This window comes from Salvelinus sp. IW2-2015, linkage group LG5 (genome assembly GCF_002910315.2).
Source record: "Salvelinus sp. IW2-2015 linkage group LG5, ASM291031v2, whole genome shotgun sequence".
Classification (NCBI taxonomy): domain Eukaryota; kingdom Metazoa; phylum Chordata; class Actinopteri; order Salmoniformes; family Salmonidae; genus Salvelinus; species Salvelinus sp. IW2-2015.
Genome location: NC_036844.1, coordinates 24,528,461 through 24,553,771, shown reverse-complemented (window position 1 = coordinate 24,553,771; position 25,311 = coordinate 24,528,461). Strand labels below are relative to the sequence as shown.

Here is a 25,311-nt window from a genome sequence, read left to right as displayed (position 1 = left end):
TTTTTAAATCTATAGAGTTGCCATTTACTTCTAATTAAACATTAGGTTCCCAGATACAGTGGGGCAAAAAAGTATTTAGTCAGCCACCAATTGTGAAAGTTCTCCCACTTAAAAAGATGAGAGCCTGTAATTTTCATCAAGTACACTTCAACTATGACAGACAAAATGAGGAAAAAAATCCTGAAAATCACATTGTAGGATTTTTAATGAATTTATTTGCAAATTATGGTGGAAAATAAGTATTTGGTCAATAACAAAAGTTTATCTCAATACTTGTTATATACCCTTTGTTGGCCATGACAGAGGTCAAACGTTTTCTGTAAGTCTTCACAAGGTTTTCACACACTGTTGCTGGTATTTTGGCCCATTCCTCCATGCAGATCTCCTCTAGAGCAGTGATGTTTTGGGCTGTTGCTGGGCAACACGGACTTTCAACCCCTCCAAAGATTTCTATGGGGTTGAGATCTGGAGACTGGCTAGGCCACTCCAGGACCTTGAAATGCTTCTTACGAAGCCACTCCTTCGTTGCCCGGCGGCTGTGTTTGGGATCATTGTCATGCTGAAAGACCCAGCCACGTCATCTTCAATGCCCTTGCTGATGGAAGGAGGTTTTCACTCAAAATCTCACGATACATGGCCCCATCTTCTGTCCTTTACACGGATCAGTCGTCCTGGTGCCTTTGCAGAAAAACAGCCCCAAACCATGATGTTTCCACCCCCATGCTTCACAGTAGGTATGTGTTCTTTGGATGCAACTCTGCATTCTTTGTCCTCAAACACGACGAGTTGAGTTCTTACCAAAAAGTTATATTTTGGTTTCATCTGAACATATGACATTCTCCCAATCTTCTTCTGGATCATCCAAATGTCTCTAGCAAACTTCAGACGGCCTGGACATGTACTGGCTTAAGCGGGGACACGTCTGGCACTGCAGGATTTGAGTCCCTGGCGGCGTAGTGTGTTACTGATGGGTAGGCTTTGTTACTTTGGTCCAGCTCTCTGCAGGTCATTCACTAGGTCCCCCTGTGTGGTTCTGGGATTTTTGCTCACCGTTCTTTGACATTTTGACCCCACGGGGTGAGATCTTGCGTGGAACCCCAGATCGAGGGAGATTATCAGTGGTCTTATAGTCTTCCATTTCTAATAATTGCTCCCACAGTTGATTTCTTCAAACCAAGCTGCTTACCTATTGCAGATCTGTCTTCCCAGCCTGGTGCAGGTCTACAATTTTGTCTGGTGTCCTTTGACAGCTCTTTGGTCTTGGCCATGGTGGAGTTTGGAGTGTGACTGTTTGAGGTTGTGGACAGGTGTCTTTTATACTGATAACAGTTCAAACAGGTCCATTAATACAGGTAACGAGTGGAGGACAGAGGAGCCTTAAAGAAGAAGTTACAGGTCTTGTGAGAGCCAGAAATCTTGCTTGTTTGTAGGTGACCAAATACTTATTTTCCACCATAATTTGCAAATAATTCATAAAAAATCCTACAATGTGATTTTCTGGATTTCTTTTTCTCATTTTGTCTGTCATAGTTGAAGTGTACCTATGATGAAAATTACAGGCCTCTCTCATCTTTGTAGTGGGAGAACTTGCACAATTGGTGGCTGACTAATTTTTTGCCCCACTGTATGTATGTGAGGGTATGCAGTGCTATTGGTCTTGGCAAAGAGCAGTGTATCATTGTGGATATAACAAGGACTGTTCAGACAACCAACAGACAGCTAGGCCTACAGAGGCCTACAGAGACTAGCAGCTCCATCAGTAGTCACCAACAGACAGCTAGGCCTACAGAGGCCTACAGAGACTAGCAGCTCCATCAGTAGTCACCAACAGTCAGCTAGGCCTACAGAGGCCTACAGAGACTAGCAGCTCCATCAGTAGTCACCAACAGTCAGCTAGGCCTACAGAGGCCTACAGAGACTAGCAGCTCCATCAGTAGTACAAACAGTCTAGGCCTACAGAGGCCTACAGAGACTAGCAGCTCCATCAGTAGTCACCAACAGTCAGCTAGCCTACAGAGGCCTACAGAGACTAGCAGCTCCATCAGTAGTCACCAACAGTCAGCTAGCCTACAGAGGCCTACAGAGACTAGCAGCTCCATCAGTAGTCACCAACAGACAGCTAGGCCTACAGAGGCCTACAGAGACTAGCAGCTCCATCAGTAGTCACCAACAGACAGCTAGGCCTACAGAGGCCTACAGAGACTAGCAGCTCCATCAGTAGTCACCAACAGACAGCTAGGCCTACAGAGGCCTACAGAGACTAGCAGCTCCATCAGTAGTCACCAACAGACAGCTAGGCCTACAGAGGCCTACAGAGACTAGCAGCTCCATCAGTAGTCACCAACAGACAGCTAGGCCTACAGAGCCTACAGAGACTAGCAGCTCCATCAGTAGTCACCAACAGTCAAGCTAGGCCTACAGAGCCTACAGAGACTAGCAGCTCCATCAGTAGTCACCAACAGACAGCAGGCCTACAGAGGCCTACAGAGACTAGCAGCTCCATCAGTAGTCACCAACAGACAGCTAGGCCTACAGAGGCCTACAGAGACTAGCAGCTCCATCAGTAGTCACCAACAGAACAGCTAGGCCTACAGAGGCCTACAGAGACTAGCAGCTCCATCAGTAGTCACCAACAGACAGCTAGGCCTACAGAGGCCTACAGAGACTAGCAGCTCCATCAGTAGTCACCAACAGACAGCTAGGCCTACAGAGGCCTACAGAACTAGCAGCTCCATCAGTAGTCACCAACAGACAGCGAGCCTACAGAGGCCTACAGAGACTAGCAGCTCCATCAGTAGTCACCAACAGACAGCTAGGCCTACAGAGGCCACAAGACTAGCAGCTCCATCAGTAGTCACCAACAGTCAGCTAGGCCTACAGAGACTAGCAGCTCCATCAGTAGTCACCAACAGACAGCTAGGCCTACAGAGGCCTACAGAGACTAGCAGCTCCATCAGTAGTCACCAACAGACAGCTAGGCCTACAGAGGCCTACAGAGACTAGCAGCTCCATCAGTAGTCACCAACAGACAGCTAGGCCTACAGAGGCCTACAGAGACTAGCAGCTCCATCAGTAGTCACCAACAGACAGCTAGGCCTACAGAGGCCTACAGAGACTAGCAGCTCCATCAGTAGTCACCAACAGACAGCTAGGCCTACAGAGGCCTACAGAGACTAGCAGCTCCATCAGTAGTCACCACAACAGACAGCTAGGCCTACAGGCCTACAGAGACTAGCAGCTCCATCAGTAGTCACCAACAGACAGCTAGGCCTACAGAGGCCTACAGAGCTAGCAGCTCCATCAGTAGTCACCAACAGACAGCTAGGCCTACAGAGGCCTACAGAGACTAGCAGCTCATCAGTAGTCACCAACAGACAGCTAGGCCTACAGAGGCTACAGAGACTAGCAGCTCCATCAGTAGTCACCAACAGACAGCTAGGCCTACAGAGGCCTACAGAGACTAGCAGCTCCATCAGTAGTCACCAAACAGACAGCTAGGCCTACAGAGGCCTACAGAGACTAGCAGCTCCATCAGTAGTCACCAACAGACAGCTAGGCCTACAGAGCCTACAGAGACTAGCAGCTCCATCAGTAGTCACCAACAGCAGCTAGGCCTACAGAGACTAGCAGCTCCATCAGTAGTCACCAACAGACAGCTAGGCCTACAGAGGCCTACAGAGACTAGCAGCTCCATCAGTAGTCACCAACAGACAGCTAGGCCTACAGAGGCCTACAGAGACTAGCAGCTCCATCAGTGTCACCAACAGACAGCTAGGCCTACAGAGACTAGCAGCTCCATCAGTAGTCACCAACAGACAGCTAGGCCTACAGAGACTAGCAGCTCCATCAGTAGTCACCAACAGACAGCTAGGCCTACAGAGGCTACGAGACTAGCAGCTCCATCAGTAGTCACCAACAGACAGCTAGGCCCTACAGAGGCCTACAAGACTAGCAGCTCATCAGTAGTCACAAACAGACAGTGAAGGCCATTGTTTAGCACTGTGCTAATTCCAGAAGACGTATAATGAGCTGTGACAAAAAACCTTAAAATAAGCTAAAATAATCACCCAAGGAAAGATGGGGTAATCAGGAAACAATTAGAGTTTGTCACTTAATCACAGACCAGACCTAGTTTAGTGAGGAATGGCTCACTGTCGTAATTACAATGTTACATAGCACCCCGAGAGAGAGCAGTGGGGGAGGGAGGGGGAGTCATGAAATTTTAGCCAACAGGTTGAAATTGTCCCATGACATACTGTGTAAAATAGGCACAATATGGCCCTACTATCTAAACAAAATAGTGTGGCCCTATTCAATTAGATACTAAGCTCTAAGACCAAATATAATTTCCCCTGTATTTTACATCCATACCCCAGTGAGTCATTTGGTGCAATATTTATTTTACAGTATATTATTTCAATGCTTGTCTTTTGACTCAGCAAATCCAATGAATAAGAGTTTGAGCGTCTCACACCCAAACACAAAGTTGTTTTCTCTCTTGCTCTTTTGAGATTCCGCCAGGCAACAGCTCCGTTAATTAGAAATGAAAACAAATGTATGAAGTGGAGAGGTAGGTAGAGTAGCGGTTAAGAGTGTTGGGCCGGTAACCAAAAGGTTGCTTGTTCGAATCCCCAAGCCAACTAGCCCTTAAGCAAGGCACTTAATCCTAATTGGGTTAAGTGCCTCCAGTTATTTGCTTTGGATAAGAGAGTCTGCTAAATGAGAAGAAATGCATGTCTCTCAATGACATAACCAGACAGAGAGAGATGAATCATCATGGTGATCTGTAGTATTCAACACACTGAACTATGTAGAAGAGCTCTAGACAGGTTATCAACCATCTAGCCTTAATGCTAGAATCCATGTTTGGTGAAACTGCCACGTCCGTTTGGGATGTTACATCCAACAAAAAAGTTACTTCAAAAAATGACAACATTGCACTTATAACAGCCGATTGTGTACCGCAATTTTTTTCTACCGCGCTGCCAGACACTCCTGTCCTCTGTTTCATCAACGAAACAAAGGTGTTGGGGCGAACAGTGGTGCTGTTTTACCAAATGCAGATTCTAGCTTTAATTGCCACATGTACTCTTAAGTCTCTACGCAGTACATCCAAAAGAGGACTGATCACCAGTAGGAGCTTGATTCCTCTCTAGTGTTCTTCCTAGTTTCCTAGTTTCCTGCCAGCTAGGGAGATTTTCCAGGCCACTGTGTTTCGGCCTCTGCATTGCTTGCTGTTTGGGGTTTTAGGCTCGGTATCTGTAAAGCACGTTGTGACAACTGCTGATGTAAAAAGGACTTTATAAAATACATTTGATTGATTGAATTTGACAAAGATGTACTTGGCCGAAAAAAATGTCAGCAACAACGCTGAGATAGATGACTGATTTTAGAAGTTGAAGGGCAAACACATTAAAAAACATGTTTCCTGAATTCCAGGACCTTGAACAGAGCACACAGGCAATATAAATGATATTATCAGTTTAGTGCATGGTGAAAGACTCTTTTGTCAGCACCATAGACAGCAGGCTCCTAGGTATTGAAGGCTCCATTGTCGTAACATAGCCGATGCAGAATATGTTTTTAGTTTGCATACTGCAGGTAGTGTAGAATTTTTTGAGAGATAGCAATGAATTTCAACGATTTTCAACCTATTACACAATTTCACCCTGAAGTTTCATACAAAAACCAGACTTAAGGTGTCAGTCAAATTAAAACTCTTTTTGAAAAGAGAGAACCTTTAAGAGTGAGTGTACAAAAAGCTACCCTGAACATAAATGACTGGGAAGTCAGAATGAACGCATAAATACACTTTGATCCCATCCCATCAATCAACAAACTGCAGCTCAGCTCACATCCTTCAAACCCTCATGGGAAAAGGCTTGTCAAACCAAAAATGGGATTGTGACTTTTTACAATAACTCTGCCATTTGCTGCTTGCCAGAGCCTATGTATATTTGTTAACAAAACCAATCAATTACCTGAACAATACATTTAGTGAAGGTCATCATCTACTGTACGTGCTGTTCTGAAAGCAATAATGTTCAGTTCATATATACAGCTTGATTTGATTTTATGCGCATCTATTTGTCACCCTAGCTTGCACCGTCCAGTAATGTCCTGTTCAATGGACAATGAGGGAGCTCAAACAAATCATATGAATGATCTCCTTTAACTCATCTAAATGCACTGTGCTTCAGATAGCAGCTTAAGAGATGTTTAGACTGTAAATGTGCTGGCTCCTTTCAATGTTTGGCTCCACTCATCCTTTATGACTCCAACTCCAACACACTTGGTCCAGCAAAACACATTAAAGGGATAGTCCACGATTTTGGCAATGCAGAGACACAACGCAGAGCCATAAAAATGGGGCTTCATTGTCAAGATCCGAAATTTTCCCTTTAAAAGCTTAATGGGGAGAGCTGGGAAAGTTTATCAAGTTTATTAAGTCTGCCTCACTTCACATGTAGAGTCTGACTCTCACGTGGTCTATCTACTACAGGGATTGTGTAGGATGAGGCAGAGTGGATGTGAAACGTAGGCACAAGCTGTGGGCGATATCCACTTTGTCTGTCTCCATTGGAGATGACAGGGAGACAAGAAGGTCTTCTGCACAATAGCCTGTCACTAATTCAAGATGGCAGCTGGAGTCAGAGTGCCTGGTAACTTATGATAATGTGTGTGAGGAGGGCATTGCTAGTACCATGGAGCAAAACATATGTTTAGAACATCTTTAACAGGCACTCTGTATCATGTTTGGCTTGATGTGGCATTGTCCTCTACCATCTGTCTACTCTGTGACATTTTAACATGACACAGCATCAACACTTACCATCTGTGTAAAATATAATGTAAATGTATTACTATAGCACCTTAAACAATATCATATGCACTGTGGACCAGCATATCTATTCTTATTTTCCCTGGGATGCATAATTTAGTACCTAATGAATGTTTTTTTTGCACAGTGTGTAATACAGACTGGCTGGGATTATCTGGATACACAGTACATCATTCATCTTTTTTGATAAACTCAGCACTTGCAGATATTACAAATGTAGGCTGCCACCAATATTATCCTGAATTCAGTGAGCAAATGGACTCCAACATACTGTCTGTGAGTTTAAGATCGAGTCGAAGCATATGAGAACCATTGTGTGATTCAGGTCCAAAAAGAACATCACACTGTTTTGGACACCCTGTGGAGATACAAGGTCACAAACCTGTGCCCAATGATAAGCTGTCTGCTTTGATAACTCTAATTCTCCACTCTTACTTGCATACCTCTCCTTACTTCCCTCTCTCATGCTATAAAGGTACTTGTCGTTGCTTGTCTCCTGACTTCAAAAGGCTGTTGAAAAGATCAGTGTTGAGATTAGCTGGATCTACTTGTGTTCCCCGAATAGTGATGAAGCCTTCCCCAAGTGGCTGTCATTATGCTGGCGCAGTGTTTAAAACTTGACTTAAATAGCTAACCTCGGGTTATCCCTCATCCACAACCGTTTAGCAGGGCTTTGAAAATGACCTGTGATTTCAGGACCATGTCAATAAGTCAAGTGTGGAGAGATAAGGGTTTGACTGTCCTCATCCAAAAAGAGACCCTCTGCTGGGAATAGAGGACTCAGAGTGACAAGGCTTTAAAAGATCTTGTTAGTCCAAAAGTGCTTTAACATGAGTCGTCAGACTGTGTGACTGYCACAGTTGATATTGGCCCAATATCACTCAGCTCAAACGAGTGAAACTCTGCTCACTGACCTCAGACCTCCAATCAGACTGGATCAAATCTGGAGTCATCCTGCTATCTTTCCCTCTCCTGTAGTCACCTTGCTCAGTGAAGGGCTCAGTCCTGATCTAGTTTGGAATGGACTTAGTGAAGGGCTCAGTCTTGTTCTAGTGAAATTAGCTCTAGTTGCTCTGAATAATGAACGGTTGCGCATGCTCTCTGATTTGCTAATTTCCTCTCGTTCATCAGATCCATGATCCAGGACAGAGGAGCTGCAGCCGCTGACAGCTAATCAACTTCTCATTCATATCACATCAAGACAGAATTCTCTGGACTCCTCCGCCATTTAATATTGTGTTATGGACCAGCTTTATATCATTCTGACAATTCATAAAAGGCTGCAATACCTGACAATGCGCTCAAGTAATGCCCAATTTGCCGTTTGAGCTGGCTGAGGGGAACAGCAGAGTGACCCCAGAGTGGAGAGTTTTTTTATTGAATACTTTAGTCTCCATACGCAAGGATACACACAGTCCCTTTATTAACCACGAGCCTCTGTGTTCAGACCATTCAACAGAAACCAGAATAGAGGCTCTGAGCCATTGGCTTGGCTGTAGTTTATATTTCATACACAAACTCAAGGGGGTTTTATTTTTCTTTAGCTTTTTTCTTCAGGCATTGTTGGGCTGACCTAGCCAGACTAGGCTATGTTGGAAAGACTCCATTGTTTCAAAAGGTAGCCAGCTCTTTAACTATGAATTTGCAGAGGTGTGGCTATTTAAATACTAGCTTTTAATGGCTATACCCAGTTCTACCATAAATTCATAAGTCACATGAAACACAATATTTTCAAACCTGTGGAGGGCATGACTTCAACACATACTGTATATACGTAAAAATGTTATGATATAGCCTATGAGATATTCTTAGATAAAGCCACATATGTCCTTATACATTTTGATGAGAGAGGGGGGATATGACAGAGACAGAGGAGAGAGAGYGGCTTGGGGTGGTCTCTGTAGGATAGACCCTCTCTCTCTGTCTCCACAGTGAAGAATAGAGGAGCAAAGCAGAGAGGAGGGAGGGAGGCCACATTCTTATCAGTGTTGTGCTGACTCAGCTGAACTCTCTCTATGAGAGGCWGATGAGGAGGAATGGCCTTGTGGAGGAGCCGGCCGTGTGCATCCATAGCTGTCATCATCGTCTCAATACAGGACTGCTGAGTCTGCAGCCCAGGCCCCCTGCATGGATGGGAAATGACCTGTCTGCATCAGACTGACACCCTCTCTGTCTTCACCAAAGCCTCCACACAACATACCCCATGTGCAACCTGTCCTACACAGGTTGACAACCTCTTTGTCTTCTACAGACTGACACCAGTTCTCTTTCATCCCTGTATCTCCATCCTTCATTACACAACATGGCAATTTCAAATGAAAAACATAATCTAGTCAATGGTCTTAATCCTGCTTTCTCAGACTGCTTCATTGGGCTCTGACCTATAGTTTGTGATGCATGGTGCTTTCAGGAGCTCAGCAGGAACATGCCCATGGAAGCTTCCAGTTCCATCTGCTGTGGTCTGCCAAGCTGGCTGGGCCCTCAGCATTAGCGGGGGCAGGAGGTGGATAGGATGGGTAGTTGGCTACTGGCCCATGCATGAAGTGTAGAGTTGGGAGACTCACGGAGAGCAAAGACTAATATCTATAGCTCTGTGAATTTGTGTAACGTGTTGCATGTTTCTCTCACAGGACAGAGGTTAGAGTGAGACTTAAATTCACAGCCCTACTATTTGGATAATGTGACTTTTAGGTATTTTTTTTTCGGGTTTAGAAAATGGTGTGAAAAATAACTGTTCCAGATAAACCCTCATTACCTTATTCTATTTTCACTTACAGTAAACACAGATACTTCTACAAGACCTGAGACTATTTTCTCCTGGGAAGGTTAGATTAGTTCCAAGACCTATTGAAGTTACTGGGAAAGTGTAGGTAGATTTGCTTCTGTGCCCTAATTACAGATTGTTTGCAAACAATGTCACACTGTCTCAAGAATAGTAAGATTTGGAGATGAAAACTGGATGCTTCAGCAAACCAGCCCTGTCTATATAAGGCCTCAACTCCACCCCAAAGGCCCCTCAAATAAATACACGTGAACTAAAAGTGAAAAAAATGTAAAGCTATGATTTGTATATTCTTTGATTGCAGTTTGTGGACCGAATCCATATTTATGGGCGTCCGTCAGCATTCTTTGCCTTCCGCATTCTGTGCCGAGCTGTAAATCGAATTCCGTCATGGTAGAGCTCTTTGACAGAATGCTAAGTAAGTGAAAGCATCTAAATTTCATTGAACTGGTTGACTGGAGATCTGCATATACTACTGAATGTGAATGATATGCAACGAATGAAAGCACACATGACACCTGACAGTTCAGTGGAATATAGTGATGGGGTCTTAAGGGAGAGTGAAATAAAGTTTTTGTATTGGAACTTCTTTGTGTATTGTGTATTGTGTTGTCTGATATTATTATTGAGGAACATGATTTATAATTAAGCTTTTTCTACCTTGATTAACTATTGATGCTGTCTAACAGATACAATTTCACAAAACAATATAATCTCAACTTGCTTGAGAATCAAAGCAAACTTCTCAAAACAAATCTTACTCCATTATTGATATCAATAGGATAAAACATGGTGCAATCTGAAATAGTTGATAAAAAAACATGGATGCTAATTAGTAATGGATAAGAAACATCATCGAACATAAGTGCAAAATAAATTACACTATATCTAAGGCAGTTATGATCATATAATATCTAAGACGTTTCCCTGTTCCCCTTAGCAACACATGAATGAATCTTCTCAGAGACATTCAGACAGTCTGCAGTGTTCTGCCACTGTGAATCTATTGATCTGTCAGATCTCTGAAAAGAACACTGTATCATCAAGAGTTTTCCTTCGATCTTACTTCTACAGTCTTTGCAAATACAAGAACATCAATTCTCACAAACACACACACACAGAGACACATACACTGTCCTTTTGTAAATGTAAAGGAAGCAGGACTTGCTTAATAAGTCACATAATAAGTTGCAGGGATTCACTCTGTGTGCAATAATAATGTTTAACATGATTCTATAATAACTACCTAATTGTTCTATGCCACAGATACAATTCTTTGTAAGAACCCTCAGTCGACCAGATCATTTCAAACAAAGATTAAACCACAAAGACCAGGGATGTTTTCCAATGCCTCGCAAAGAAAGGCACCTATTGGTCCTTTGCGCATTGTAAAGTTATTAATTACACTTTGGATTGTGTATCAATACACCCAGTCAGTACAAAGATTCAGACGTCCTTCTTAACGCGCTAGAGAGGAAGGAAACCGCTCAGGGATTTCACCGTAAGGCCATTGATGACTTTAATAAAACAGTTACAGAGTTGAATGGCTGTGATGGGAGAAAACTGAGGATGGATCAACAACATTGTAGCTACTCCACAACACTAACCTAAATGAGAGAGTGTAAAGAAGGAAGCCTGTTCACAATAAAAATATTTCAGAACATGCATCCTGTTTGCAATAAGGTACTAAACTAAAACTGCAAAAAATGTGACAAAGAAATGTATGTCCTGAATACAAAGCGTTATGTTTGGGGCAAATCCAACACAACACATCACTAAGTACCACTCTGTCACGTTCTGACCTTTATTTTCCTTTGTTTTGTCTTTAGTTAGTATGGTCAGGGCGTGAGTTGGGGTGGGCAGTCTATGTTATGTGTTTCTATGTTTAGGTTTGTATTTTGGCCTAATATGGTTCTCAATCAGAGGCAGGTGTTTTGCATCGTCTCTGATTGGGAACCATATTTAGGTTGCCTGTTTTCACTGTTGGTTTGTGGGTGTTTGTCTTCCGTGTCAGTGTTTGTGCCACACGGGACTGTTGTTCGGGTTAGATTCTCTTTGTTATTTTGTTTTGTGTAGTGTTCAGTTTTTTTATATTAAAACATGGACACTTAACACTCTGCGTTTTGGTCCGATCCCTGCTACACCTCCTCTTCAGACGAAGAGGAGGAAATCAGCCGTTACACACTCTTCATATTTTAAAGCATGGTGGTGGCTACATCATAATATGGGTATGATTGTCATCAGCAAGGACTAGGGAGTTTTTTAGGATAAAAAAAGGAATAGAGCTAAGCAAAGGCAAAATCCAAGAGGAAAACCTAGGTCTGCTTTCCAACAGACACTGGGAGACAAATTCACTTTGGAGCAGGCCAATAACATAAAAAACAAGGCCAAATATGCACTGGAGTTGCTTACCAAGATAATATTGGATGTTCCTGAGTTGGTATAGTTACAGTTTTGACTTAAATTGGCTTGAAAATCTATGGCAAAACGTGAAAATACTGTCTAGCAATGATCAACAACCAACTTGACAGAGCTTGAAGAATTTAAAAGAATTATGGGCAAATATTCTACAATCCAGGTGTGCAAAGCCCTAAAAGACTTACACACAAAGACTCACAGCTGTAATTGCTGCCAAATGTTATTCTATTATGTACTATATTGAGTAAAGGGTGTGAACACTTACAGTGCATTCGGAAAGTATTCAGACCTCTTCCCCTTTTCGACATTTTGTTACATTACAGCCATATTCCAAAATTGATTAAATATTTTCAATCTACACACAATACCCCATAATAACAAAGCGAAAACAGGTTTATATACATTTTTGGAAATGTATTAAAAATAAAAAGAGAAATGTCCTTATTTACATAAGTACTCAGACCCTTTGCAATGAGACTCAAAATTGAGCTCAGGTGCGTCCTGTTTCCATTGATCATCCTTGAGATGTTTCTACAACTTGATTGCAGTCCACCTGTGGTAAATACAATTGATTGGACAAGATTTGGAAAGACACACACCTGTCTATATAAGGTCCCACAGTTGACAGTACATGTCAGAGCAAAAACCAAGCCATGAGGTTAAAGGAATTGTCTGTAGAGCTCTGAGACAGGATTGTGTCGAGGCACAGATCTGGGGAAGGGTACCAAAAAATGTCTGCAGCATTCAAGGTCCCCAAGAACATTCTTAAATGGAAAAAGTTTGCAACCACCAAGACTCTTCCTAGAGCTGGCAGCCCGGCTAAACTGGGCAATCGGGGGAGAAGGGCCTTGGTCAGGGAGGTGACCAAGAACCCGATGGTCACTCTGACAGGACAACCATCTCTGCAGCACTCCACCAATCAGGCCTTTATTGTAGACTGGCCAAACTGAAACCACTCTTCAGTAAAAGACATATGACAGCCCACTTGGAGTTTGCCAAAAAGCACCTAAAGGTCTATCAGACCATGAGAAACAAGATTCTCTGGTCTGATGAAACCAAGATTGAACTCTTTGGCCTGAATGCCAAGCGTCACGTCTGGAGGAGACCTGGCACCATCCCTACGGTGAAGCATGATGGTGGCAGCACCATGCTGTGGGTATGTTTTTCAGCAGCAGGGACTGGGAGACTAGTCAGGATCGAGGGAAAGATGAACAGAGCAAAGTACAGAAAGATCCTTGGTGAAAACCTGCTCCAGATCGATCAGGACCTCAGACATGGGTGAAGGTTCACCTTCCAACAGGACAATGACCCTAAGCACACAGCCAAGACAACGCAGGAGTGGCTTCGCAACAAATCTCTGAATGTCCTTGAGTGGTCCAGCCAGAGCCCAGACTTGGGAGTCTAGTGGTTGGGCCAGTAACCGAAAGGTTGCTAGATCGAATCCCTGAGCTGACAAGGTAAAAATATGTCATTCTGCCCCTGAACAAGGCAGTTAACCCACTGCTCCTAGGCCGTCATTGTAAATAAGAATTTGTTCTTAGCTGACTTACCTAGTTAAATAAAAAAAGATGGTGTGTAGATGGGTGAGATTTTTTAATTTTTTAATTCAGGCTGTAACACAACAAAATGTGGAATAAGTCAAGGGGTATGAATACTTTCTGAAGGTACTTCATTACAAACTAATTACATTTACAATTACTAATGACAAAATGTTAATGAAAACAACATATTATTGACCTAAATGGTTAGCCCAATCGCTAGCTTATCCAGGGTCAGTGATACATAGAGCAACCATGTACTGTCTATCATTTTACAATCAACATTGCTAAACTGAAAGAAATAAAATAAAATTAACCTCGTACATTTTTTACTTGTAATGCCTAATTGTCATCTCCTTATTTTCATTCTAAATTACAAGCGTTGGATTTGAACTAAACAATTGTATATGTCAGCAGTTAAAAGGCATTTACAAAATATGGTATATGGTTTGCCTCATTTTATCTACTGGTATCATTTTAAATTGAGAACATATAGCTCAAAGTGTAAAAAATATTTGAGTTTAGCTATTCCCTACTTCAGATGACAGGTGCCCATAATGTAGGCGGGTCATTCCTACTATGCTGTGCCTCTTCTGTCCCCAGGAAGTATCACTTCTCATTTAGTATAAAATGTGGATTCAAAAAGGCTTTAAATATAAGGTCAGGTGTCTTTTTCCTTAAAAACACAAAAAAATTGATCATGAATGGGAATTTTATGATTTTTGAACACTTTTTTTCAGTGGATGTAGGAATTGTTTGCCATGCCCCCTGGTAATATTCATCAAATTGCACGATAAATATGATTTTTCATGATTATTGTATTTATTATTATTTTCTTTAAGACTTTCACCCTGTTAGTTGGTTTTATTAAGCTATATGGAATTGTTTTAACAAGTTACTTTCAACTGTTACCGGGGGACCTTCCGACGAGTCGTGTGAGGGCTGTGGGAATCCTAGAGCAAAGTCCCAAGGTGCGTCTTGGGGATTGTAGAGCAAAACAGAGAGCATCATCGTGTTCGGACGCTACAGATGATTTTGTGAGAAGACTGATTTTAAGGAAGTCTCATGGTCTGACAAACACCTCTCTAGGTCTGTCACCGCAGATGCGGAAGTGCAAAATTGGCAGAAGCGGGGGATTGAGACGCATCCAAACAAAATAATCCGATATCTCTAGTTTAAATTGACAGATTTTAAAACTTGCATAACAACTACCCGGACGGAAAACAGTGATGCACATAATACACAGCACCCCTTCTACCCGTGTGTGGGGGAGGGATATTGAAATGTAACATTCAATCAAAATCTTGTAGCTGGGACACAGCGGATCATTCAATCCGTTTTTGCAATACAAAATTCTCCAGACCTCCAAGGGAGGCATGGCAACGACGTGATTTTGGAGGTATGGCAACGGGAGGCTAGCAGAGAGCTAACAAGTCTAAGCCTCTCTTTACAAATGCCAAGGACAGCATATTCCTGCTAATCACTACACTTCCTCAAAGGCTGTGTCTGATCTATACAGGTATTCATTCATTCCTATAAACTGCTGGGGGAGTGTTTAAGAGCAATTAAAAGAGCTAGAAATTATATTGATCACTGACATACCCATTCATTCTTATCTAGGCTCCTTTAATTAACCAGAAACCCCCTCACAACTGTTATCTACAAAGGCTCATGTGTGTAAATTGAAGGGTGAGGCATAGAAGGAATGACACCCTTCATTTATTCAACTGGGGGTTTTATAGTTAGAATATAATAATCCCATTTAGCAGATTATTTTATCCGACGAGACTTACAGTCATGCGAGCATAAAGTTTACATATGGGTGGCACCGGGAATCGAACCCATAATGCTGTCATTTCAAGTGCCAAAGCTGGGGAACAATGGTATGTTAAGATGGGGGAAGGGGAAGGGAGAAAAAAAGGGAGGAAAAACATTGGAACAATTTAGAAAAAATAGAACAGAAGGAAAATGGGAAAATGTGGTGTTCTTCTTCATAAGTGTCAATTATTCATTATTTATTATGATAAGCTGAAAAACAATGAACATTTTGCCTTTTCCTGTGTTTGAGGAAGGAGGAGAGTGGACCCGAAGGTCCCCAGTTCAATTCCCCAAAATAGAATTTCTAAACAAACACTATAGTCTCCAAAAGCGTTATTATTTTTCATATTGGTGAATTTAAGATCACCTGAGTTAATGGAACGATTATTATAGTATAATCATAACATATAGAAGTGTTGTTCTAATGAGATTGGTTTATTACTGTACTATACCCCCGTTACCTTGTTTATGCAATTAGTATCTTAAATGATCAGTTATCTGTTGTGGTTTCTTGTGGACTGCATATTACCTGATATAATAATAAATACATCACATCCCACTGGGCACAGATGGCAATTCAACGTGGAAACAATGTTGATTTAACCTGTGTGTGCCCAGTGGGATGTATGACAATTTACTCAGAGCCACACACTACAATCTACTAATTCAAAGAAGTGGTTGAAATATAGAAACATGTTTATTATGTGAAACGCAATACACGCACACACACACACACACACACACACACACACACACACACACACACACACACACACACACACACACACACACACACACACACACACACACACACACACACACACACACACACACACACACACACCTAGCGGTCGAGTGGGAATGAGTGGGTATGACAACTCAGTGAATAGCACAACACAACCACATAGCGGTTGTTTTGGAGGTGTCGGAGGTGGAAATGCATTAGAGCTGTCAAATCTACAAGCGGCTCCTTGTGTTACCTTATTTCCTACACTGACCTTCGATGCAATGAKACCACCCGACTTTATATCTGACAAATCCCATGCAGCCGCGTTACTCCCGATTAGACTGTTAGGCTTTAAATCCCTCCATCCAAAATAATATGAAAATTATCCAATAGCCTACACTTTCTATTGCCGTTTTGAACTTCTAACGTGGTAGGGATAATAGCCCACTGGGCACAGACGTCAAATCAACATCTATTCCACGTTGGTCCAACATAATTTCATTGAATCAGTCTCCTCCGAGTCGGGGTTCATGTCCTGCATGGCTTTCCCAGTCTGCCTGAGCAGGTAGTTCACACACCAATCAGCTCTCCTGAAAAAGAAAAAGACAACAGAATGCAAAACAAGACAAAAATAGATTAATTTGATTACTCACAATATCTTCATCAAATCAAAACACTGACACATAGTTTTGTTTCTGTCTTGTTTTAGTGGATGTAATGATATTTGTTAAGAAATGACAGTGTGTTATGTACTGAAGTTCCTCTTAGAGGCTATAGCAGAGCTAGCGGTGCACTGAGAGACAACAGAGACAGTGGTGGTCTTCACAAAGTCTGTAGCAGAGGTGGTATGGGACAAAGGCGAGATGGTCTTCACAGAGGCCTGTAGCCGGGCTGGAGAGGGGCCGGGAGAAAGTGGAAATGGTAGGAGATTACTATATAACCTAATATGAAAATTATTTGAGGGTAAACAGTATTAAAAAATATATACAATCAAACAAGCTCTTGACAAGTTAAGCTGTCATGTTTTGTCTTTGATCATCATGTCTTGTCCCTGTGCTTCCCTCTGCTGGTCTTATTAGGTTCTTTCCCTCTTTCTATCCATCTCTCTCCRCCTCCCTCTRTCCCTCTCRCGCTCTCTCTCTCTATCGTTCCGTTCCTGCTCCCAGCTGTTTCTCATTCTCCTAACGACCTCATTTACTCTTTCACACCTGTCCCCTATTTTGCCCTCTGATTAGAGTCCCTATTTCTCCCTCTGTTTTCCGCTTCTGTCCTTGTCGGATTCTTGTTTGATGTTTGCTGTTCTGTGTCCTTGTTCCGCCCTGTCGTGTTTTTGCCTTCTTCAGATGCTGCGTGTGAGCAGGTGTCTCTGTCAGCTACGGCCTGTGCCTTCCTGAAGCGACCTGCAGTCTGTGGTRGCGTCTCCAGTCGTTCCTCTCTACTGACGAGAGGATTTCAGTTTCCTGTTTTGGATTTTCCTTGAATAATATCCAGGAGAATTATTGTTTGTTTTAGACTGGAATAAAGACTCTGTTTCTATTACGTCGCTTTTGGGTCCTCATTCACCAGCATAACATTAAGCTATATCATATTTACTCAAACAGTCTTCCTAGGCACATAATGCTGAAACTATAAAGGAAATAAAGAAAAAGGAAGGGTTGAGGCACTCACAGAGGCCATAGCATGGGTAGGGGCACTCACAGAGGCCATAGCATGGGTAGGGGCACTCACAGAAGCTGTAGACAACTTGGCCGGGCTACGGACATCTTGTGTCTGTAGAAGAAAATGGGTAGTTGCATTAAGATTTTTGAAGGTTATACAGATATTAAAACAGATCAATACGAACCAAACTTTTGACAGGTTAACTTGTATTTTAGTTACCTGAGCAGGCTTCCTTGCCAAGTTATGGTTTGGTCTTGCAGCAGACACATGAGCCCCCAAAACCTTTGCTTAATGAACTGCAAAAGAGAGTGAAAAATCTAATAGTCACAATGAACAGAGGAGGAAACCAAGTCACCTGTCAAAATAATTATATGAACTAGTGAGTTGTCCACGGATCTGCATTGGACAATTTTCTATCTGTAACAATATGTGACTCACCACCTGGATTCTGTCTTATGCAGCAAAATTTGAATTTCTGTTTTTTACATTGGATAAAAGTATAGACTCAGAGCTAAAACATGGTATATCATACACTGCGCTTGAGGAAACAATGGGAAAATAATTCTGCTTTGAAAGTTGATAAACTTGTAAACTCACTTTTGAGAAACTGTCTTTCAATGTGTTGGTACTACTATTGGAGAGCCCTTCTATGTCTACACCCATTCAGCATTGTTCACACCCTCTTAAGCATCAGCCCCACCCAACTCTTTAAGGTTTGATCCGAGAGTTCTGTACTACCTTGCCAGATACTTCCAGACATTGAGAGAGAGAATAGCTCACTGACCATTACCTGCCCTAGCAGAGCTGGTTAGGCTGTTTTCATGTTATCCAGAGCGTTGGTGACAATTTAATTACGCTTTGTTGCGACGTTTACTGACACCAGACATATTCAATGGGTGTTAAATTCAACGCTCTGGCACACTAAGACGACAGTCTTTTGTTAAGAAATATAGCTAGATAGCTAGCTAGTTAAACAATGAATCCCAACGCATGCCGTAATGTTAGTTAGCTAGCGAGCCAGCCAGCTAACGTTAGCTAGCTAGCTAACAGTACACTAACTTGAAAATAAAATACTTTGTCAAAATTAGAAACACGTAATATCTGAAAATGTAACTAGCTAGACAGACTATTTTACCCCTGGTCTGAAATCGGAGTAGATAGCCAGAGCGAATTTTCCAGATAGTATGTCTATCAACAGTTGCAGTGACATTCTATTAAAATGGATACTTGCATAGTGTGGAGTCTTTTGTTAAGACATGTAGTAAACGTCGGCAACAAAGCGTAATTCAATTGTTGCCAGCACCACAGTTACAGTCACCTGTTGTGATTGGTTGACGAGATCAAATCTTGCGACTTTGACACTGAGTATACTCTCTTTGTTACAATATGCATTGACAATTTGATGGCCAAATATTATAATAATTATGCTGCTCATTAGTAGTAAAGGCCTACATTTAATGACAGGTATTTCTAGTGATACAGTATTTTTTCTATATTAACACAAAGTTCAAATGTCATAGGCCTATGCATGTTTTGCCATTATCTCTTGTCATAATACTTACCTTCTGAAAGAGGTCATACCACCTAAACTGCCTCTACAGTGGCAAATGTCTGCTAGCAGGATATCCACTCCCTTGTGGGGCTTATGCGTCTTTTTAGACATCTGAAACCAACAGAATGAATGTATCACACTACCAGAACAATTAGCAATACATAGCAAACCTAATGTAAACTAGGCTAATAAAGTCAGCCTACAAGAATACATAGTGTTATTGGGAAATTAGTCAGTATCCAAGCAAGTACGCTAATCGAACATCATGGCAAATTAGTGAACTTAGGCTATATCAGCTAGGCTAAATCATGGACTGACTGATTTTAATTCATAAAAAAATACTGAGGAATATTAATAACATTAGATAGACATGTTAATAGCAAAGTTCGCCCCCTGGATATCAAAGCATTATCTAATTTAGCTACCTTGCTAAAAAGTCAAAAGAAAAGAGAAAAAGAATGCCTAGAGTGTGCAAAGCTGTCATCAAAACAGTTTTTTGGTTACTACATGATTCGATTTGTTTTATTTCATAGTTTTGATGTCTTCACTATTATTCTATAATGTAGAAATAAATAAATAAAAACACTTAAATGAGTAGGTGTTCTAAAACTTTTGACCGGTAGTGTAGGTGCACATATCAAGAGAATTTTGAGTAATCAAGGTGACAGACAGTGGCACATTATTGCCTGCATCTGGCTGATCTAGAGTGTAATCATTAGTCTAACAATTGCAAATTGGAATTTCTATTTGACAAATTCACGTATGTTTACCCCCATTTCATTCTGTTTGCTTCTGTTTCAGAAACGTTTTTTCAACAGAATCGGTGGAATGAATACACCCCTGATCACACGTAAAACAGTTCACTTTCATAGCAGTCACACAAAAACAGCATGATCACTTTACTCGTTGTATATATAATTCTATCTACGTGCTATCCTCCTATCAAGTTTTCCCTTCGCTTGTGGAATCCTCGCAGAACAACTGATGAATTTACAAATGCGCAACTCCAGCTGGATATGACCGGTGTCAGTAAACGTAGCCAAAAAACGTCATAGTCAGTCAAGAACTTTCTAGATAACATGTAAACAGCCTAACCAGCTCTGTTGCGACAAATAAAATGATCAGAGTGAGGTGTTCTCTCATTTGGGTCTGGAAGTAGCTAGCTAGCAAGCTAGCCAACTTTACCCAGTTAGCTTGGGTGCTTGGTTGGGACAAGCATGCGTTAGCAGGCAAGCTGCAGAAGGATGAGGAAGCTACAATTCCCCATTGTTTATCAGTGACATTTTGATGGCCTACTAAATAAAAAAGTTTGACAAGGTTTATCTAATGTTCCTTCGTTAGATATTAGCTCACCTTGCTCTGGCTAGCATTAGTTATGTATCTTGTTGTTGTTGATGTGCATAACTTAGGGATAGAGAGCCTACCTTTTCATGGTTGTTTGGTCAATAGGACTGTAAAGTTCACAGATGTAAGAGGACTCCCGTTGTGTTTGCATATTTGCAGAAATTCAGGTGTATTTTGTGGCTTTTGGCGAATGGGTTCTAATGATCTAAAGTTGCGCTGTTGCAACTGCCTGTAAAAACACAGTCCAGTTTAAAGTGAATCATGGCAGGCCCGTGTGGCAAATGGCTTGTTTGTACAAAGGCCTACTGTAGTTCTGATTGGTTAAAGCACACCAGTCTGTACAGACTTTGGCCCTGGACAAGACAAATGTTTATATTCTGTTTCATTTACTGCAGTGTCTATTAATTTTCCAAACGCACGGCCGCTTTCCCACTCTATATTGCTATAGAATATTCACAAATGCTTTAGTATATGTAACTCCCAAACATTCTAAGAATTTATGAAAACCTGAAATGACCAAATCTAAGTAGTCGCTTGTCAGATTTTTTTTTGAAGTGTCATATTCTTCTTGTGGGTGTATATGAACAGATTTTAATAAGATATAATGTTACTAAAATGGTGTCAGTTCCACTTTAAATGCAACAATGTTTCACACACACAAGTTATTTTAAGAGAGATGGCTAACAACAGCAAGCACTTCAGTGTTAACCCTTTCCATTCCAAGAAAAACTGAAGAGATTAAATCAGAACATCATTGAAAATAATAATATAATAATAATGATAATAATATACTACTATTTTCAATGATGTTCTGATTTAATCTCTAATCATTATTTTATTAATCCTTAGCCCTTCTCTGAAGGTGGAGAAGGCCCATGGTTCCCCACTGTGTTTGGATTAGTAATAATTGGTAGAGTGGCTCTATTTTTCCTCAGTATGCATTTTGTCACTATTCTGAATGTCTAAAGGATCCATATGTTTTTCTGAAATATGAACACAGAAATACTGGACATTTTGAACTATTATTATGGTGGTGATTTGACAAAATTACAATCATGGTCTTGAATTGGACTGCCGTTTTTCTGATCATGGTCTTGACTCGGTCTCGGACTCCTTGTCCCCCTCCCGGTTTCGGTCTTGACACAGTCTCGCCCCCACTTCTGTCTTGGTCTTGACTGGTACTCGATTTGCTCTGGTCTTGGTCTTGAATTGGTCTTGCTTTAGGTGGTCTTGAACACAACACTGGTGAGAACCATGAGCCTCCTAGGTTTTGTATTGAAGTCAATGTACCCAGAGAAGGACATAAACTAGATGTCCTCTGGCTACACAATGGTGCCACCCAACAGAGTGCTTTTGAGGCTACTGTAGACCTTCATTACAAAACAGTGTCTTTAAATGAATTATTTGGTGACTTGAATATAAACTACATGGCTATAGTATGTTAACACCCCTTCAAATTAGTGGCTTCATCTATTTCAGCCACACTCGTTGCTGACAGGTATATACAATCGAGCAAACATTGGCCCATACTGTCATAGGATGCCATCTTTCCAACAAGTCAGTTCGTCAAATTTCTGCCCTGCTAGTGCTGCCCCGGAGCTTAGCTGCGAAGTGGTAGGCCACACAAGTTCACAGAACAGGACCATCTATCCGCATTAGCAACACTCACTACCGAGTTCCAAACTGCCTCTGGAAGTAACGTCAGCACAATAACTGTTGGTCGGGAGCTACATGAAATGGGTTTTCATGGCTGAGCAGCTGCACACAAGCCTAAGATCACCATGTGCATTGCCAAAGTTCGGCTGAAGTGGTGTAAAGCTCACCACCATTGGACTGTGGTGCAACGGAAACACATTCTCTGGAGTGATGAATCACGCTTCACAATCTAGCAGTCCGACGGATGAATCTGGGTTTGGCGGATGCCAAGAGAACGCAACCAGCCCGAATGCATAGTTCCAGCTGTTAAGTTTGGTGGAGGAGGAATAATGGTCTTGGGCTGTTATTCATGGCTCAGGATAGGCCCCTTAGTTCTAGTGAAAGGAAATCGTAACGCTACAGCATACAATGACATTCTAGATGATTCTTTGCTTCCAAATTTGTGGCAACAGTTTGGGGAAGGCCCTTACCTGTTTCAGCATGACAATGCCCCCCGTGCACAAAGTGAGTTCCATACAGAAATGTTTTGTCAAGATCGGTGTGGAAGAACTTGACTGGCCTGCACAGAGCCCTGACCTCAACCCCATCGAACACCTTTGGGATGAATTGGAACGCCGACTGCGTGCCAGGCCTACTCGCCCAACATCAGTGCCTAACCTCACTAATGCTCTTGTGGCTGAAGGGAGGCAAATCCCTGCAGCAATGTTCCAATATCTAGTGGAAAGCCTCCCCAGAAGAGTGGAAGCTGTTATAGCAGCAAAGGGGGGACCAACTCCATATTAATGCCCATGATTTTGGAATGAGATGTTCGATGAGTAGGTGTCCATCCACATACTTTTGGTCATGTAGAGTAGTGTATGTCATTGCCTTATCTATCTATATTTTGGAATGAGATGTCCACATACGTTTGGCCATGTAGTGTATTTTGTATCGTAGTTTTATCAAAAAAAGATAACTTTTTAAATATTTTTATATATTTATGAAATTCACTGAGGAGGATGGTCCTCCCCTCCTCTGAGAAACCTCTACTGGGTAAGACATGTTTCTACTCTTAAGTTAAGATTCACCCACTTTTCAGGATATACCCCATATGCCCACATTTTTCAGTATGGGCCCATATGCTAAATATGTTTCATCCAATGGAAGCCTACAAAAGAATATATGGAAATAAGACTGGAAATTATTCATTTTCTTTTATTTATTCACCCCCCTATACTATCCCTTGAGGAAAGTAGTGGGGAACATACAAAGAAAAAAACACTCTTCATCTGAAATCAGCAATTCCCACACAAACCTGGACCCCCCAGGGCTATCCACATAATGGATGGCATGCAGAGATACCCAGGAAAAGTACACAACTTGCTTCAGGCCCAGAAAACTGAGTCACTAAGTCTGGGTTTTAAGACACTTTCCCCATCTCATTTTCTACATATTTGCCATAGATGTACATTGCTCAGGGGACTAAATCTAGTCTCTTTACGATGTGGGTATAATAGTATTTGCAGCAGCAGGGATCAAGATCTGGCCTCAGACTGAGATTCATCTAGGGAGAGATAAAGGCTTTGTTGTTTATGCTTACCATTATCTCCCTATACCCCAGTGCATTGTTCACTAAATCACCAATTAACAATGGACCTTCATCTTGACACAAGACACAGTGATAGGCCGAGCAGCACATTTAGGCTTAGGGATCATCATCTCAGACGTATGAGAAAGCACAGAAATCATGACAGGCCAAGCTAGTAGCTCCCAGTAAAGCAGGAGACGCCAGCCAGTTGTCATCCGTTTCCATTAGTGTTTTATCTGAGGATGGAGCTGCTTGTTGTTACTGTTGTTTGGGCCCAGCTACAGGGTAATTAATGGTACTACTCAGCCAGGAGAAGATGAAGGCAGGGGAGAGGAATAAAGGTGAGGGATTGGATCAGAGATGCTGAGCGATCGAACAGGCTTACACGACCGTTAGCCTACATATATTGACAGATTTCACTTGGGCATGGCCGACGTGAGCTGTTTCCCTGAGAGCAGGAACCATCCAGAGTCAGGGGAGGAGRACAGCAGGACATATCCTCATTGTGTGGCTCTGGGACACTGTCTCACACCACACTGACCTCAACTGTCTGGGGTTCTTCTGAAGCATCCACTGGTCCCTTCTAATGACCGCTGAGTCAGTAAGTCAAACTAAAGGGGAAGTTATCAGCCTCTCTTCACCATTTCTCCCCAGTCAATTCAGTCCGCCCCCCCCATGCAATCAATAGTTAGGCAGGACATGTCCCTTCTTGTTTATATCAGACGGAAGCTATGGATCGTCCACTATTTGTGTGACTGATTTATACAGAGGACACTATAGCTGTAAGAGTATGGATCCCACTTAACAAGGTAATTGTTTACTGTAGACACTGGTCATCAACGTTAATGGCAAATTGTTGGATTGTTGGTTAGGTGCAGAGCATACCCACTGCCCTCCAGAGGACAGCTGATGCTCCCCTACTATGAACATCAATAGTGACAATCAGCTACTCTCATCAGTTTCCACATGACTGGAATGGTCAACACAGAGAGCGTCATCCCTCTGAAGCGACATGCTAACTGCAGACTATTGCTATGCCATCCTATTTTCCATAGTCTAGAGACTATTTTGTAAAAAATCCACCATGTCCTCTAGATCAGGGTATCTAGTCCAGCTACAAACTACAAGGAAAAAAGTGCACGTTCATCTTAGATGGAGACTAAGGGGCTTCATTTATAGTTGAATGTGTTCTGGTTGAAATGATCATATCACATTTAACAATGTAGTTCCCTGCATCCTGACAACAGCATCCCTTTAGTAAAATGACAGAGGAGAATTCGACTGATTATACAGACTCCTTCCCCTCAGCGAGAACCACTAATTCTGAACACTTGCATGCACAAAATAATTAATCAGTTAATGCTCCCAATTACGCATGAGACAGCTCATTCATCACACCTTGCTTTTCC

The 25,311-nt window shown here is 41.9% G+C and overlaps 1 long non-coding RNA gene across 1 annotated transcript; it reads right to left on the bottom strand.

The window, feature by feature from the left end:
* Window positions 1-16,240: 16,240 nt before the first annotated feature.
* LOC111963653 (uncharacterized) lies at window positions 16,241-20,938 on the bottom strand. The gene is made up of 5 exons (XR_002877284.3): window positions 20,760-20,938; window positions 19,346-19,446; window positions 18,003-18,079; window positions 17,793-17,894; window positions 16,241-17,015 (listed from the first exon to the last, which is right to left on the bottom strand). It is a non-coding gene; the product is annotated as an uncharacterized lncRNA (long non-coding RNA).
* Window positions 20,939-25,311: the final 4,373 nt, after the last annotated feature.